The sequence below is a fragment of the Somniosus microcephalus genome, chromosome 12, assembly GCF_052327205.1.
Source record: "Somniosus microcephalus isolate GS21.2 chromosome 12, FLI_Smic_1.0, whole genome shotgun sequence".
Lineage (NCBI taxonomy): Eukaryota > Metazoa > Chordata > Chondrichthyes > Squaliformes > Somniosidae > Somniosus > Somniosus microcephalus.
In genome coordinates this window covers 171,310,227-171,328,660 of record NC_140998.1, presented here as the reverse complement: position 1 = coordinate 171,328,660, position 18,434 = coordinate 171,310,227, and positions in this window count along the sequence as shown.

Genomic DNA, 18,434 nt, shown 5'->3' with positions numbered 1-18,434 from the left:
CTCTGTCTAATCCCACTCTCCTGCTCACTCCCCGCACCCTTCAATATCACACCCAGTCTAATGCCTCTCTCCTGCTCACTCCCCGCATAATTTAATAACGCACCCAGTCTAATCCCACTCTCCTGCTCATGCCCCGTACCCTTTAACATCTCAACCAGTCTAATCCCACTCTCCCCCTCACTCCCCGTACCCGTTAATATCCCACCCAGTCTAATCCCTCTCTTCTGCTCACTTCCTGTACCCTTTAATATCCCACCCAGTCTAATCCCACTCTCCTGCTCACTCCCCTACCCTTTATTTGTCACCCAGTCTAACCCCGTTCTCCTGCTCACTCCCCATGCCATTTAATATCCCAGCCAGTCTAATCCCTCTCTCCTTCTCACTACCTGTACCCTTTAATAATATCCCACCCAGTCTAATCAGTCTCTCCTGCTCACTCCCCGTACCCTTTAATATCCCACCCAGTCTAATCCCTCTCACCTGCTCACTCACCGTGCCCATTAATGTCCCAGCCAGTCTAATCCCACTCTCCTGTGCGCTCCCCGTGCCCATTAATGTCCCACCCAGTCTAATCCCTCTCACCTGCTCACTCCCCGTACCCATTAATGCCCACCCAGTCTAATCCCACTCTCCTGCTCACTCCCCTACCTATTAATATCCCACCCAGTCTAATCCCTCTCTCCTGCTCACTCGCCGTACCCATTAATGTCCCACCCAGTCTAATCCCACTCTCCTGCTCACTCCCCTACCTATTAATATCCCACCCAGTCTAATCCCTCTCTCCTGCTCACTCCCCCTGCCCATTAATGTCCCACCCATTCTAATCCCACTCTCCCGCTCACTCCCCGTACCCTTTAATATCCCACCCAGTCTAATCCCTCTCACCTGCTCACTCACCGTGCCCATTAATGTCCCAGCCAGTCTAATCCCACTCTCCTGTGCGCTCCCCGTGCCCATTAATGTCCCACCCAGTCTAATCCCTCTCTCCTGCTCACTCCCCGTACCCATTAATGCCCACCCAGTCTAATCCCACTCTCCTGCTCACTCCCCGTACCCTTTTATATCCAACCCTGTCTAATCCCACTCTCCTGCTCACTCCCCATACCCGTTAATATCCCACCCAGTCTAATCCCTCTCTCCTTCTCACTACCTGTACCCTTTAATAATATCCCACCCAGTCTAATCCCTCTCTCCTGCTCACTCCCCGCACCCTTTAATATCCCACCCAGTCTAATCCCTCTCTCCTGCTCTCTCCCCGTACCCATTAATGTCCCAGCCAGTCTAATCCCACTCTCCTGCTCACTCCCCATGCCAATTAATGTCCCACCCAGTCTATTCCCTATCTCATGCTCACACCCCGTACCCTTTAATATCCCACCCTGTCTAATCCCACTGTCCTGCTCACTACCTGCACCCTTTAATATCCCACCCTGTCTAATCCCACTCTCCTGCTCACTCCCCGCACCCTTTAATATCACACCCAGTCTAATGCCTCTCTCCTGCTCACTCCCCGCATAATTTAATATCCCACCCAGTCTAATCCCACTCTCCTGCTCACGCTCCGTACCCTTTAATATCTCACCCAGTCTAATCCCACTCTCCCCCTCACTCCCCGTACCCTTTAATATCCCACCCAGTCTAATCCCTCTCTCCTGCTCACTCCCTGTACCCTTTAACATCCCACCCAATCTAATCCCTCTCTCCTGCTCACTCCCCGCACCCATTAATGTCCCACCCAGTGTAATCCCTCTCTCCTGTTCACTCCCTGTACCCTTTAATATCCCACCCAGTCTAATCCCTCTCTCCTGCTCACTCCCTGTACCCTTTAATATCCCACCCAGACTAATCCCACTCTCCTGCTCACTCCCCCTACCCTTTATTTGTCACCCAGTCTAACCCCACTCTCCTGCTCACTCCCCATGCCATTTAATATCCCACCCAGTCTAATCCCACTACCCTGCTCACACCCCGTACCCATTAATTTCCCACCCAGTCTAATCCCTCTCTCCTGCTCACTCCCCTTACCCTTTAATATCCCACCCTGCCTAATCCCACTCTCCTGCTCACTCCCCGCACCCTTTAATATCACACCCAGTCTAATACCTCTCTCCTGCTCACTCCCCGCATAATTTAATATCCCACCCAGTCTAATCCCTCTCTCCAGTTCGCTCCCCGTACCCATTAATGTCCCACCCAGTCTAATCCCTCTCTCCTGCTCACTCCCCGCGCCCATTAATGTCCCACCCAGTCTAATCCCTCTCACCTGCTCACTCCCCGTACCCATTAATGTCCCACCCAGTCTAATCCCTCTCTCCTGCTCACTCCCCGTACCCTTTAATATCCCACCCTGTCTAATACCACTGTCGTGCTCACTCCCTGCACCCTTTAATATCCCACCCTGTCTAATCCCACTCTCCTGCTCAGTCCCCGCATCATTTAATATCCCACTCTGTCCAATCCCACTCTCCTGCTCCCTCCCCGCACCCTTTAATATCACACCCAGTCTAATGCCTCTCTCATGCTCTCTCCCTGCATAATGTAAAACCCACCCAGTCTCATCCCACTCTCCTGCTCACGCCCCGTACCCTTTAATATCCCACCCAGTCTAATACCACTCTCCTGCTCACTCCCCCTGCCATTTAATATCCCACCCAGACTAATCCATCTCTCCTGCTCACTCACCATGCCCATTAATGTCGCACCCAGTCTAATCCCACCGACCTGCTCACTCCCCGTACCCATTAATGTCCCACCCAGTCTAATCCCACTCTCCTGCTCACTCCCCATACCCTTTAATATCCCACCCTGTCTAATCCCACTCTCCTGCTCACTCCCCACATCCTTTAATATCCCACTCTGTCTTATCCCACTCTCCTGCTCACTCCCCGCACCCTTTAATATCACACCCAGTCTAATGCCTCGCTCATGCTCACTCCCCGCCTAATTTAATATCCCACCCAGTCTAATCCCACTCTCCTGCTCACGCCCCGTACCCTTTAATATCTCACCCAGTCTAATCCCACTCTCCCCGTCACTCCCCGTACCCGTTAATATCCCACCCAGTCTAATCCCTCTCTCCCGCTCACTCCCCGTACCCTTTAATATCCCACCCAGTCTAATCCCTCTCTCCTGCTCACTCCCTGTACCCTTTAATATCCCACCCAGTCTAATCCCACTCTCCTGCTCACTCCCCCTACCCTTTATTTGTCACCCAGTCCAATCACTCTCTCCTGCTCACTCCCCATGCCCATTAATGTCCCACCAAGTCTAATCCCACTCTCCCCCTCACTCCCCGTACCCTTTAATATCCCACCCAGTCTAATCCCTCTCTCCCGCTCATGCCCCGTACCCTTTAATATCCCACCCAGTCTAATCCCTCTCTCCCGCTCACGCCCCGTACCCTTTAATATCCCACTCTCCTGCTCGCTCCCCATGACCATTAATGTCCCACCCAGTCTAATCCCTCTCTCCCACTCACTCCCCGTATCCATTAATGTCCCACCCAGTCTAATCCCACTCTCCTGCTCACTCCCCGTATCCATTAATGTCCCACCCAGTCTAATCCCACTCTCCTGCTCTCTCCCCATGCCCATTAATATCCCACCCAGTCTAATCCCACTCTCCTGCTCACTCCCCGCACCCTTTAATATCCCACCCTGTCTAATCCCACTCTCCTGCTCACTCCCCGCACCCTTTATTATCCCACCCTCTCTAATCCCACTCTCCTGCTCACTCCCCGCACCCTTTACTATCCAACTCTGTCTAATCCCACTCTCCTGCTCACTCCCCGCACCCTTTAATATCAGACCCAGTCTAATGCCTCTCTCCTGCTCACTCCCCGCATAATTTAATATCCCACCCAGTCTAATCCCACTCTCCCCCCCTCACTCCCCGTACCATTTAATATCCCACTCACCCTCTCACTCCCTGCACCCTTTAATATCCCACCCTGTCTAATCTCATTCTCCCCCTCACTCCCCGTAACCTTTAATATCTCACCCATTCTAATCCCACTCTCCCCCTCACTCCCCGTACCCTTTAATATCCCACCCAGTCTAATCCCTCTCTCCTGCTGACTCCCTGTACCCTTTAATATCCCACCCAGTCTAATCCCACTCTCCTGCTCACTGCCCCTACCCTTTATTTGTCACCCAGTCTAACCCCTCTCTCCTGCTCACTCCCCATGCCATTTAATATCCCACCCAGTCTAATCCCTCTCTCCTGCTCACTCCCTGTACCCTTTAATATCCCACCCAGTCTAATCCCACTCTTCTGCTCACTCCCCGTACCCTTTAATATCCCACCCAGTCTAATCCCTCTCTCCTGCTCACTCCCCGTACCCTTTAATATCCCACCCAGTCTAAACCGTCACTCTTGCTCCTCCCCGTACCCTTTAATATGTCACCCAGTTTAATCCTTCTCTCTTGCTCACTCCCCATGCCATTTCGTATCCCACCCAGTCCATTCCCTCTCTCCTGCTCATTACCCGTACCCTTTAATTTCCCACCCAGTCCAATCTCATTCAACCTGTTTGCCTTCCCTGTTTATTCCCCATTCAGTTAATATTCCCCCTGTTTATTCCCCATTTGGGAAGCAGGTTTCGCTCATTATAAACAAACGGTGATCAGCCAGACAACCTTCCACTGTGTTGAGAAACCAAAGTGAAGCGACAAGGGGGGTGAATTCCCCTTCACAACCACAAGGTCGAACATCAGCTGAAGTCATGGAGACCAGGAGAAGCCCCAAGGTCCAGGTTCCAACACAGCACTGAGACTTAGAGGAGAGGAATGGAAGGGAAGGAAAAGAAAGAGAGACTTGCATTCATATTGCACCTTTTGTGACTTCAGGACATCCCAAAGTGCTTTACAGCCAATAAATTACTGTTGAAGGGCAGTCACTGTTGTAATGTAAAAAATGCAGCAGCCAATTTGTGCACAGCAAGGTCCCATAAACAGCAATGAGACAATAACCAGAAAATCTCTTTTAGTGGTGTTGGTTGAGGGATAAATATTGGCCAGGATGCCGAGGAGAATTCACCAGCTCTGTTTCGAAATAGTGCCAAGGGATCTTTTACGTCCACCTGAGAGGGCAGATGGGGCCTCAGTTTAACATCTCAGCTGAAAGATGGCACCTCCGACAGATCAGCACTCCCTCAGTACCAATGTTCCCTTTAGGTGTGGCCGCGCAGTGTTCTGGAGGTCCCGCGCAGCTGGCTCACCAGCTTTTGAAGGGAAAAACCGCGCATGCGTGGAATTTTGAATGGGCCGTGCAGCCTGCTAATGGCTGGCCAAAAAAACATTAGAGGGAACATTGCTCAGTACTTTTTTAAAATGCATTCCTGGGATGTGGGTGTCGCTGGCAAGGCCAGCATTTATTGCCCATCTGTAGGAGTCTCTGCACTCCTAACTTCCAGTAAGTTATAGATTCTTCGGCAATAAGTTCAGTTTGTTAACAAAGAACTTTACAAAACAAGAAACTACAGGAGAAGCTCAAAACAGGTCTTTTCTCTTTCAATCCACATGAGGACTGGCTGGCCCCACCCTCTACCTCTGACATCATGACATCATCACGTTTCCTGCCAAAGGGGACGTCACGTGACCCACGTGATGACGTCATCGCGTCAGATCGCGATGTTGCCGATCTAGCTCTGTTTAACCAGAGCCAACTTGAAAGGTAATAACATTGGTTACAGACAATTATGTAAGTCACTGTAAGAGTCTCTTAGTGGTTTTGCCAAATACGCCCCCCCAGAATTGTCTTTAACGAAAAGAGTCAATCGCTGAGGAGGTCGGACAAGTCTGTTGGACCGACTCCTAAATTCCCTGAGGGGAAAACGCTGAGCAGGCGGTGAACTGGTAGGCAGCACGGCATTGTCAGGTGTGGTAGCGGCCGGCGGCCGGCCGCGGCACGGAGGCAGCGCCAGCTCGATCGGTCGTTCGAGGTCCAGGTGCGCAGGCTTGAGGCGATCGACAGAGATGTGATCCGGTTTGCCCCCGACGTCAATCACGAAACTCTTGTCCCCTGCCTGCAAAACCTTGAAGGGTCTGGCATACGGTGGTGCGAGCGGGGTATGATGGCCGTCCTGGCGCACAAACATGAACTTGGCTTTCGACAACTCCCCCGGGACATTGGACGAAAGCAAACCGTGCCGTGAGGTCGGAACTGGGCGGAAACAGCGGGCCGCATCCCGGAGGGTCTCTTTTTGTGTGGCCGCGGACCATGGTCACGTAGGTAACGGCAGGAATTCACCTGGGACTCGAAGTGGTTGCCCGTAAACCATCTCCGCCGCCGCCGACTGGAGATCTTCCTTTGGCGCCATGCGGAGTCCTAACATCACCCACGGTAGTTTGTCGACCCAGGATGCATCCAGCAGGCTGGCCCTGAGCGACACCTTCAAGGAGCGGTGGAACCGCTCGCACAAGCCGTTCGCTTGTGGGTGATAGGCTGTAGTGTGGTGGAGTTTAACGCCCAACACGGAAATCACCTCGTTCCACAGTTCGGATGAAAATTGCGGCCCCCGAGCCGACGAAATATCCGCAGGGACACCAAAACGGGCTACCCAGGATGAAACGAAAGCTCGAGCAACGTCCGCAGATGTGGTGGACGTCAGGGGAACTGCCTCCGGCCACCTCGTGGTGCGATCCACCATCATCAAAAGGTACGTAAAGCCCCAGGAAGGTGGGAGTGGTCCCACTAAGTCGATGTGAATATGATCAAATCGCTGTTCCGGGACCACAAAGGTGGCGAGCGGGGCTCTGACATGGCGCTGCACCTTGGACCGTTGGCAAACAACACCAGTGTTTGCCCAGTCCTTGACGTCTTTGCGTATTCCCCTCCATACGAATTTGAAGACTAGCAGTTTTTGCGATGCCCGCACTCCAGGGTGCGATAGGCCGTGTAAGGCATCGAAAATTGTACGACGCCATTTAGACGGGACGATTGGACGGGGTGCACCCAGCGAAACATCGCAGAGCAGAGTGGTACCTGTGGAATGGAAAGACACACCCCTCGGCTGGAGGCTGTTTGGAACCAAACGAAAACCCTGGGTCTCCGGGTCGTCCGCTTGGTCAACCGCCATCTGTGCATAGTCAATGCCCAATTGGACGGCGGCACGGGATAGGCAATCGGCGATGACGTTGTCCTTACCGGCCACATGTCAGATGTCGGTGGTGAACTCCGATATGTACGTCAGCTGCCGTTGCTGCCGAGCCAACCATGGTTCCGCAGACTTGGCCATTGCGAACAGCAATGGCTTGTTGTCGACAAATGCGATGAAACGTCGTCCTTCGAGGAGGAAACGGAAATGGCGGATGGCCAAAAACAAAGCCAACAGCTCTCGATCGAAAGTACTGTACCGGCGTTCATGCCGTTGTAGCTGGCGGCTACAAAAGGCAAGGGGTTGCCACGCGCCGTCGACCCACTGCTCCTGGACGGCCCCCACCGCGTAGTCTGACGCGTCCATCGTGAGAGCGATGGTGGCTCCCGGCAGGGGGTGTGCTAACATGGTCGCATTGGCGAGTGCGGCTTTCGTCTCCTCAAAAGCACGATCCATGTCCTGTGACCATACCACAGGGTCCTTTCCCGTCAAGCCTCTGAGGGCCTCATATAGAGGACGCATGAGCTGTGCAGCCCTGGGGATGAAACGATGATAGAAGTTAACCATCCCCAGGAACTCCTGTAAAGCTTTCACGGATTTCGGTTTCGGGAACGCCGCAATTGCTTCCACCTTGACCCGAAGTGGCGTTGCCCTCGTGGGGGTTATGCGGTGGCCCAGGAAATCCAGTTGCGATAGGCCGAAATGGCATTTGTCCGAGTCAACGATGAGGCCGTGCTGCTGAAGCCGTCTGAAAAGGACCCGAAGGTGCTCGAGGTGTTCCTCCTTGGAGGTGCTGGCAACCAGAATATCGTCCAAATAAACAAACAAAGTCAAGGTCCCGCAGGACTGAATCCATGAGGCACTGAAATGCCTGTGCCGTGTTCTTAAGCCCAAAGGGCATTCGCAGGAATTCAGAGTCCAAAGGGGGTAATTACCGCTGTCTTTTCGACATCCTGAGGGTGCACCGGCACTTGATGGTAACCACGGACGAGGTCGATTTTGGAGAAGATGGACGTCCCGCCAAATGTGCTGAGAAGTCCTGTATATGGGGAATGGGGTAGCGGTCGGGCATCGTTATCTCATTGAGGCGGCGATAATCCCCACAGGGCCGCCATCCCCCGCCGGGCTTGGGGACGATGTGGAGAGGGGAGGACAAGGGGCTACTGGACCGACGGATGATCCCCATTTTTTCCATCACGGTGAACTCCGCCTTTGCTGCCGCTAGCTTGCTGGGCTCTAAACCTCGCGCCCTGGCGTAAACGGGCGAGCCGGTAGTCGAAATATGGTGCTCCACCCTATGCTTGATGGTCGGAGCTGAAAAGTTGGGCTTCGTCAGCTCGGGGAAATCCTCGAGGAGACGGGCGAAATCGTCGGGCTGCGGCCGCGCACATGAAATCGTGTGTGACGCAGCCGTGCTGCGCGCCCCCGAAATATCGTTGAGCGTGGCAGCGCGAACGAGGCGTCGATTTTTCACGTCCACCAACAGGCCGTTGGCGCCTAAAAAGTCAGCACCCAACAGGGCCTGTGAGATTTGAGCGGTGATGAAATTCCAGCTGAAAAACTGTCCACCGAAACGTACTTGGACGAGGCGCTTCCCGCAAGTGCGGATCGAACCCCCGTTGGCCGCTTGCATAGGGGGACCACGGCTGCCGGAGCGAAGGTCTATGACTGAGGCAGGCAGTATGCTGCATTGCGCCCCCGTGTCGCATAGAAAACGACGGCCGGAGATGGAGTCGGTTACGTAGGTGAGATTCCCGGAAGCACCGATCACCATCGCGGCCGCGGGGGAAGTACCGGGACCGGCGTGCTTGACTCGCGGCGGTCTGTTCGACGGTCTGGTGACGAAACTGCATGGCGAGTGGCAGCAGCGGGCCTTCGGGCCGAAACGGGCGTGGTAGTAGCAGAAACCGGTCGTCGGAGGTGCCTTTGTCGGAGCCGGGGCTGGGCTCTTCGTGGCGGGGCGTTGCGTGAGGGTGCAGTATTGTTGCCGGACTGCATAAATCTTATCCGCCTCTTCAGCGAGCGCGACGCAGTCCGCGGTTTCTGCTCGGGCGAGGGATGCCTGTACTTGCTCAGGAAGTTGAGTAAGGAACAGTTCGCGAAACAGAAAGCACTGGGGCTCGGACCCCAGGAGAGTCAGCATATGACTCATCATTTCCGAGGGTTTGGAGTCTCCTAACCCTGGTAGAGCCAGTAAACGGCGAGCGCACTCCGCTTTGGTGAGACCAAATACCTGCAGCAATCGTGTCTTGATGGCGACATACTTGTCAGCAGTCGGAGGACTCTCCAGCAGGCTGATGATTCTCGACACCGTCGAGCTCTCGAGGGCGGAGACCACGTGGAGTTTTCTGGTCTGATCCTGAACGATGTTGCGGAGCTCAAATTGCGCCTCGGCTTGCACAAACCAAGAGGCTGCCTGTTGTTCCCAGAATTGGGGGAGCTTCAAGGCCACTGCATTGGCCTCCATCACTGGCCTGTGTTCGGCGTTCACCGCGAAAAACGATCGCGAGGAATCGGGGTCACCAATGTAGGAGTCACTGCACTATAGAATCTATAGCTTACTGGAAGTTAACAAACTGAATTTATTGTCTAAGAACTTTACAAAACAAGAAACTACAGGAGAAGCTCAAAACAGGTCTTTCCTCTTTCAATCCACACGAGGACTGGCTGGCCCCGCCCTCTACCTCTGACGTCATGACGTCATAACATTTCCCACTGAAGGGGACGTCACGTGACCCACATGATGATGTCATCGCGTCAGATCACGATGTTGTCGATCTAGCTCTGTTTAACCAGAGCCAACTTGAAAGGTAATAACATTGGTTACAGACAATTAATGCTAGAGGTAATAACATTGGTTACAGACAATTATGTAAGTCACTGTAAGAGTCTCTTAGTGGTTTTGCCACACATCCCTAGTTGCTCTTGAGAAGGTGGTGGTGAGCCGCCTTCTTGAACCGCTGCAGTCCGTGTGGTGAAGGTACTCCCACAGTGCTGTTAGGGAGGGAGTTCGGCAATGAAATGTCATTACGTCTCTGGACTGGGGGGGGAGTGTGCTACCTACTGAGCCATGGCTGACATTGCAGGTAAAGGAGCTAACTGCAGGGCCGAGAGGTGATTGCCTGACAGCAACTGAGGCGTTCCACTGAGACTATGAGCTACACTGGGTAGAATAGGCCTCAGCAGGGAAGGAGAGCTCAGAGAACCTCGGCCTGAGTGGGACATAATGAGCATCGTGCGGTGCGTGATTGAAGGGAAACTAGTTCAGAGAGCTCCCCGGACATGTGTGAACAGTCCACACAATGCTGAATGTTTTTATACAATACACACTGCTGAACCTTAGCTCACATCTCAGAAACAGATCAGTATTTATATACAGCACAGTAAATAACATCTACCCCAAGATATCATCGGGACCAATGACTGAGTGTGGGGGAAGGACAAGCCACAGAAGATCAGGGAGATGGCAAGGGCACCGTTTACCAGCGCTAACTTACCTTAAGTAGAATCATAGAATGCTTTAGCACAGAAGGAGGCCATTTGGCCCATCTTGCCAAACCAATTAGTCCCACTCTCTTGCTCTTTCCCCATTGCCCAGTAAAGGATTTCCCTTCAAGTATTTAAGTATTCAAGGATCTACTCCTCCCCTCAGACCTGCCCTCCCCTCAGATCTATTTAAATATAAAGCTCCCTCCCTCCTCTCCCCTCCCTCAGATCTACCCCTCCCTCAGATCTACCCCTCCCCTCGGATATATCCCTCCCCTCAGACCTGCCCTCCCCTCAGATCTATTTAAATATAAAGCTCCCTCCCTCCTCACCCCTCCCTCAGATCTACCCCTCCCCTCGGATATATCCCTCCCCTCAGACGTGCCCTCCCTTCAGATCTTTTTAAATATAAAGCTTGCTCCCTCCTCTCCCCTCCCTCCTCTCCCCTCCCTCAGATCTCCCGCTCACTCAGATCTCCCCCTCCCCCGTAACTACCCCTCCTCTCAGATCTACTCCTCCCTCAGACCTACCCCTCCCTGAGACTGCAATATTCTCATAGAGAGACACCAAAGTCATGATCACATCATCAGCCACAGACCAGTTCAGTCACTGCATGTTGGCAATCCTCCCCAGCTCACATTCCAGGCCCGGGACATCCTCCCCAGCTCACAGTCCAGGCCCGGGACATCCCCCCAGCTCACAGTCCTGGCCCGGGACATCCTCCCCAGCTCACAGTCCTGGCACGGGACATCCTCCCCAGCTCACAGTCCTGGCCCAGGTCATCCTCCCCAGCTCACAGTCCTGGCCCGGGACATCCTCCCCAGCTCACAGTCCAGGCCCGGGACATCCTCCCCAGCTCACAGTCCAGGCCCGGGACATCCTCCCCAGCTCACAGTCCAGGCCCGGGACATCCTCCCTGTTATGTATTGTGTGTTCTCCTCCCACCTGTGGTGGCGCTATCACAGGAGATAAATGGTTGGGTGTTCTCGGTTAAGTTTAGCTCTCTTTGTTCGGAACTTTCCAGAACTTCCTTTTCCTTCTGCAGGGTCACGGGAGAGCCAGCCAGAGCCTGCTCCTGAGACTAGGCGTTACCCCCAAAGAGAAAGGCAGCCTCCAGAGCACCTTAGTTACAGTTAGTGCTAACCTGTGTGCATGGGGCAGAATAATCCCCAGGGTTAGCAGAATGTAGAGGCAGTCTACCCTCTCTTCCAAAGTTATAGTCATTTTCAGTTATTCTGTTTTGTGGACATTCTATTTTAAGGGGGAGGAAATATGTTGTGTATTTTGAATGTGTATTAGAATTGTCCCACATGGGATACCATAGTGGTGATTTGCAATGCACGATGGGAAATGTAGTGCATTGAGGGAAGAAGCGCATTGTAAATAAAATGGCCATTAACTAAACTCTCCACCCGGAGTCCTTCTTAATTGTTATACTTGGAGGCCTTAGTCGAGAATGGAGTCCTGGAGCCTGTGAGCGTGAGCAAATGGGCCACACCCATTGTTCCTGTCCTGAAAAAGGATGGATCTGTTCGAATCTGCGGGGATTTTAAAGTGACTATTAATCCGGTGCTGTCTGCGGAACAGTACCCTCTTCCCCTCATTGATGATCTTTTTACGGGCCTGGCCGGAGGGCAAAAGTTCAGCAAAATAGACTTATGCCAGGCTTAGCTACAAATGCATGTCGATTACAAATCAAAGGAGCTGCTGACAATTGTGACACACAAGGGGCTATACAGGTACTGCCGCCTTCCGTTTGGAATTACGTCGGCCCCTGCTCTATTACAAAGGGCAATGGATCAGATTTTGAGTGGACTGCCAGGAGTCCAGTGCTACCTGGACGACATCCTTGTCACTGGGACAAATGAGGAGGATCATCTTCTGAACTTGGATGTGACACTACAACGACTGTGAGAGTACAGACTCAGAGTTCGTAAAGACAAATGTGAATTCTTTCAGTCTTCAGTTGAGTACCTGGGGCATGTGATTGACGCTACTGGCCTGCATAAGGCACCGTCAAAGGTCAAGGCGATCGTGGAGGCCCCAGCACCCCAGAATGTGAGCCAGTTATGTTCATTTCTGGGGCTACTTAACTGCTATGGGAAGTTTATTCCGAACTTAGCAACATTGCTGAAGCCGTTACATCAGTTGCTATGTCAAGGCAAAACATGGAAATGGACTGAACTGTGCAACGAAGCTTTTCGCCCAAGCAAAGAAAGCATTGCTGAAATCAGAGGTCCTGACACACTTCGACCCAAAGCTACCCATGCAGCTAGCATGTGATGCATCACCATATGGTGTGGGAGCAGTCATATCCCACATCGTGCCTTCGGGTGAAGAGAAATCTATCGCCTTCGCATCACGCACCTTGAACAAGGCCGAGAGTAACTATGCGCAGATCGAGCGCGAGGCCTTGGGATTCATTTTTGGAATTCAAAAATTTCATCAGTACCTGTTTGGGAGAAGGTTCACACTCCTGATGGACCACCGTCCATTGACTTCAATCTTTGGGCCCCACTCTTGCTGCAAGCAGGATGCAAAGGTGGGCTTTACTGTTGTCAGGACACACATACGACATCAAATATCGCAAATCAGACTTGCATGGCAACGCAGACGGTCTCTCGAGGCTACCCTTGCCTGTTACTCCCCCAGAGCCTCGTCAGATAGACATCTTCTACTTTAGACAAGTGGAGGGAGCACCTGTCAGTTCAGGTGCGAAGGTACACCCGCAACGATCCAGTCCTGGCTGAGGTAATGGACGATGTCATTCGAGGGAGAGCTATAGGAGATTCTCCTAGTTTGAAACCTTACGTTTCAAAAAGAAATGAGCTCTCCATCCAGACAGGTTGTCTTCTTTGGGGACGCCATGTCATCATTCCGCCACTTCTGAGGGAACCTATACTGCAACAACTTCATACAGGCCACAGTGGGATGGTTCGGATGAAGGAAATGGCAAGAAGCTACTTCTGGTGGCCAGGTCTCAATGGGAATATTGAGGAGAAAGCCAAAACATGTTCCCTATGTCAAAGGGTCCGGAATGTTCCACAGCTGGCAACCCTACACCCCTGGGATTGGCCTGCAGAAGTGTGGCAGCGAGTACATGTGGACTTCGCCGGTCCTTTCGAAGAGAAGATGTTTATGGTGGTTGTGGATGCTCGTAGCAAGTGGCCGGAGGTCGCTGTGATGAGGTCTACCACGGCAGAGAAAACAATTGAGAAACTTGGTGAGATGTTCAGCCGTTATGGCTCACCGGAACAACTCGGAAGTGACAACGGTCCACAATTTGTATCACAGGAGTTTGCAACCTTCCTGCATGTGAATGGTGTCCAACACATCAGGTCTGCGCCCTATCATTCCTCTACTAACGGCCAGGCAGAAAGGTTCGTGCAAACTTTGAAGCATGCCTTGAAGGCATCGCAAGGTCAGGGCTCAATCCACCAACGTCTGAACAGCTTCCTGTTGTCCTACAGGAACGAGCCGCATGCCACAACTAAAACTTCCCCCGCTTCGCTCATGATGAAGAGGCAGTTGCGGACAAGTTTTGACTTCCTCATACCTCCAAGGGCAGAGCAGGTTGTCCATCGTCAACAACAAGCTCAAGTTGAAAAGAGAGAGAAAAGAGCCAAGGAGAGACGGTTTCATCCAGGAGAGCACGTCCTAGCTCGAAACTACAACACTGGACCGAAATGGGTTCCTGCTACGGTGATTGCGCAGACGGGCCCTGTGTCTTACATGGTTGAGACTGCTGAGGACGTCGTCTGGAGAAGACACACAGATCAACTGTTGCTAGGAGCAGAGACAGCCACAGAGGCTCCAACGGCTGGTTGGCCTGAACTGTTTCCGGATGATACCGCAAACCAGCATCCTTTGCCACAGTGCTCTTCTCCAACACAGGAAGTCAAAGAGACTGTTCCACCTGTGCAAACTCCTGACTTTCAACTGACACAGGCACCTTCTCCATCCAGGCCTGTGTCAATGCCTACTGCTGTGGAAGCCAGCGATGAACGCCGGTATCCTGTCAGAGAGCGGCAGCCTCCAAGACGCTTGGATCTGTAGGCTTAGTGACTTACCCACAAGACTGGGGCAGAGTAAACCCCAGGGTAAAGTCAGGGTTTGAGGCAGTCTACCTCTACCCTAGGTTCGTTGAGTGCATTGAAAGTAACTTACCCGTTGAGGAATAATGTGGACCTTCCATTTAAGAGGGGAGGAAATGTTATGTATTGTGTGTTCTCCTCTCACCTGTGGTGGCGCTGTCACAGGAGATAAATGGTTGGGTGTTCTCGGTTAAGTTTAGCTCTCTTTGTTCGGAACTTTGCAGAACTTCCTTTTCCTTCCAATAAAGCACTTCATGTTTGACTCTGAGTTCTGAGTCCTAAATTGTGTCTAGGTAGCAAGGTACCGACACAACACTCCCCAGCTCACAGTCCAGGCCCGGGACATCCTCCCCAGCTCACAGTCCAGGCCCGGGACATCCTCCCCAGCTCACAGTCCAGGCCCGGGACATCCTCCCCAGCTCACAGTCCAGGCCCGGGACATCCTCCCCAGCTCGCAGTCCAGGCCCGGGACATCCTCCCCAGCTCGCAGTCCAGGCCCGGGACATCCTCCCCAGCTCGCAGTCCAGGCCCAGGACATCCTCCCCAGCTCATAGTCCAGGCCCGCGACAAGCCAGCTCACATTCCAGGCCCAGGACATCCTCCCCAGCTCAGTCCTGGCCCGCAACACTCTCCCCAGCTCACAGTCCTGGCCCGGGACATCCTCCTTAGCTCACAGTCCTGGCCCGGGACATTCTCCCAGCTCACAGTCACAGAATCACAGAATCACACAGAAACCCCACAGTGCAGATAGAGGCCATTTCGGCCCATCGAGCCTGCCACATATCCCACCCGATCCCCGTAACCCCTACACCAACACATATCCCACCCTATCCCTGTAACCCCACATATTTAATCCCCCCAACACTAAGGGTCAATTTATCATAGCCAATCAACCTAACCCGCACATCTTTGGACTGTGGGAGGAAACCGGAGCACCCGGAGAAAACCCACGCAAACACGGGGAGAATGTCTGTGTGGAGTTTGCACAGTCGCCCGAGGCCGGATTCGAACCCGGGTCTCTGGCGCTGTGAGGCAACAGTGCTAACCACTATGCCCTGGCCTGGGACATTCTCCCTAGCTCACAGTCCATTTCCTCTGGTTCTGACCCTGCGCCATATCTTGCTGTCAGACTGTCAGGAGCGGAGTGGCATTGGGGACTCAGTGTTTAGAGCCATGGAGACCTATGACCCACCTTCGTGCACTCCCCACCCACCCTCGTGTACCAGCCCACCCGCCCTCGTGTACCTGCCTACCCACCCTCGTGTACCAGCCCACCCACTGGATTACCGGAGATGCCGTCCAGCCGCGAGGTAAGTCCGGGGGTGATTTGCGATCACCAGAAAGGGAGGGAACCCGGGGCACCGGCGAACCTGGTTAGTTTTGTCACTGATTAAGGTGTGATCTCAACCTCCTATTAAACCCACAGCGAGAGAACGGCTGCCACATAGAAAACCAATGGTAAGTTTACCACTTCGATTCGAACTCCCAGTTTCCGCAGGGCAGAGGGAGATAAAATCGCCCCTAAAGCGGAAGACTGAAAGCAATGTTAGGGGGTCCCGGTGACCCAGACGATTTGGTGTCTCATCAGGGCTCAGAGTGCAGTAAGTGTCCATCTCTCATGGTGCTGAGGTCCATTGGGAGCATTCACTCCTGAGTCAAGCTCCAGAATGATACAGTCCACACATCCCTCCCCCCGCCCTCACTGTGTACCCTAGGCATTCAGCCTTGTGTACCGTACACACTGAATGTAATGCCTAATATTGTGTTGTAACCAAAGGACAATTGCTACAAACAAATCAAATGCCAGTGCAAGCCAGCACTCCTGGCCAAAGAATTGGCAGCTCGCTCAGCCCTTTGCTCAGGCTTTTTATATCCTGCACAGAAATGTTCCTTTTAATTCTCTTTCTGCCAAAGGGTGGCAGGGCCTCAGTCACATCCAGACAGCTGCAAAAAGCGGCAAACTCAGCAACAAACACAGGACTCTGCCTGCAGAAGGGAAGTGAGATTGTTTACAGTTTCGTGGAGATTGGAGCCCTTTGTTGTGAGTAAATCGGGATCTCAAGACATAAGAGGAGCAAAGGGCAATGGACAAAACCAGCAGGAAAAGTGCCAGTGGCTGGAATTCACTGTCATAACATACACCTTATCGAGCTCACTTCACTTTTACTGAGAGGTAATTGGAGCTGTCAAGGCCTCACTCACCCTTCCTGCTTTCTAATCAATAGCTTAGCTTTCTGGAGCATACTGTCCAACCAAGAGTGAACAACCCAATTTGGTGGAGATTCTGTTTTCAAAGAGTTCACCCCCCCCTCCCCCTGCACCCCCCAAAGGTGCTGACCCAGTCCCAACAGCGCTTTGAGACATACCCTGTGGATTGACACAGACTGGCCAAGCACCGAGTGTAATGATATCAGCAAATAGAGATGGTATTTGCCTATTCGATTTTGATGCCTTACCAGCAAGTTTGCATGTATTGATTGCTTGTGCCTGACCAGTAGAGGGCATGTGACCGAGACAAGCAAGGCAGTTTATTTTAGTTTCAGTTTCGTTCTCGATGCATCACTAGCATCGTGTCTCCTGTAAAGCTGTATAAAGAGTTGAACAGACGTTAGATTAAAACTCATTCTCTTTCATGAATGTGTCGTCATTGAACCCACAAAAAAATCAATACATGGTGTCAGAAGTGACTGAAAGAGATGAAGAGAAAAAATCTGAAGTTAAATCAGCTCTCCACAAATTAGCAAGCCAAAAGAGAACATCGTTACTTACCATTAGAGAATAGCTAACGAAGTGAAAAATGGAAGGTTTACTCCCACCGGCGACGCTTCAGTTGACAGGTAATGTGGCTGAAAATTGGAGAAGGTTCAAACAACGTGTGGGGTTGTATTTATCAGCAATCGGAGCTGACGAGAAAAGTAATGAAAGGAAATCGTCACTGTTCTTACATGTCGTGGGTGATGAAGCGCTGGAGGTGTATAATAACTTCACATTCGCTGCTAATGGAGACAAAATGAAGCTAGATAAAATAATGGAACAGTTTGAGGCCTACTGCATACCTTAATGTGACGTTTGAGAGGCACAGATTTTTCACATGTGTACAGAAAACGGGTGAGACTATTGATCAGTATGTGACTGAACTGAGAAACAGAAGCAAATCGTGTGAATTTGGGGGACTGACAGACTCGCTGATAAAAGACAGACTGGTGTGTGGTATTCTGAATAATGGTCTAAGGGAAAGACTGCTAAGAGAGCAAGATCTAGACCTGGGAAAAGCCATAGCACTGTGTAGGGCTACAGATACTGTGAAGTTGCAGGCAAAGGAGCTGTTCAGTGACAGTAGCTGCAACGTGGACGCAGTGAGTAAGAACGGACACAAACCGTTTAACAAAAAGAGCGCCAATGTGGAAAAAAGAGGCGTGGCCAGCGAACGAAAATGAAAGGGACAATCGAAAGTCATGTAGTCGATGCGGTACACAGCATACACCAAGAAAGTGTCCAGCATATGGTAAAACATGCAATAGATGCAACAAAAACAACCATTATGCCCGTTGCTGCAAGAACCAAGCGCAACAAAGCAAGGTCCATACAGTAGATGAAAGCGAGATAGAGGAGTTCTATGTAGATGTTGTGTCTGAAAACAAAAAAGAAGAAAGAGACTGGATGTTGATACTAAAAGTGAATGACATACACGTTCCATTTAAATTGGATATTGGAGCACAAGTTAATGTGATATCAGAGACTGATTTTAAGAAAATTAG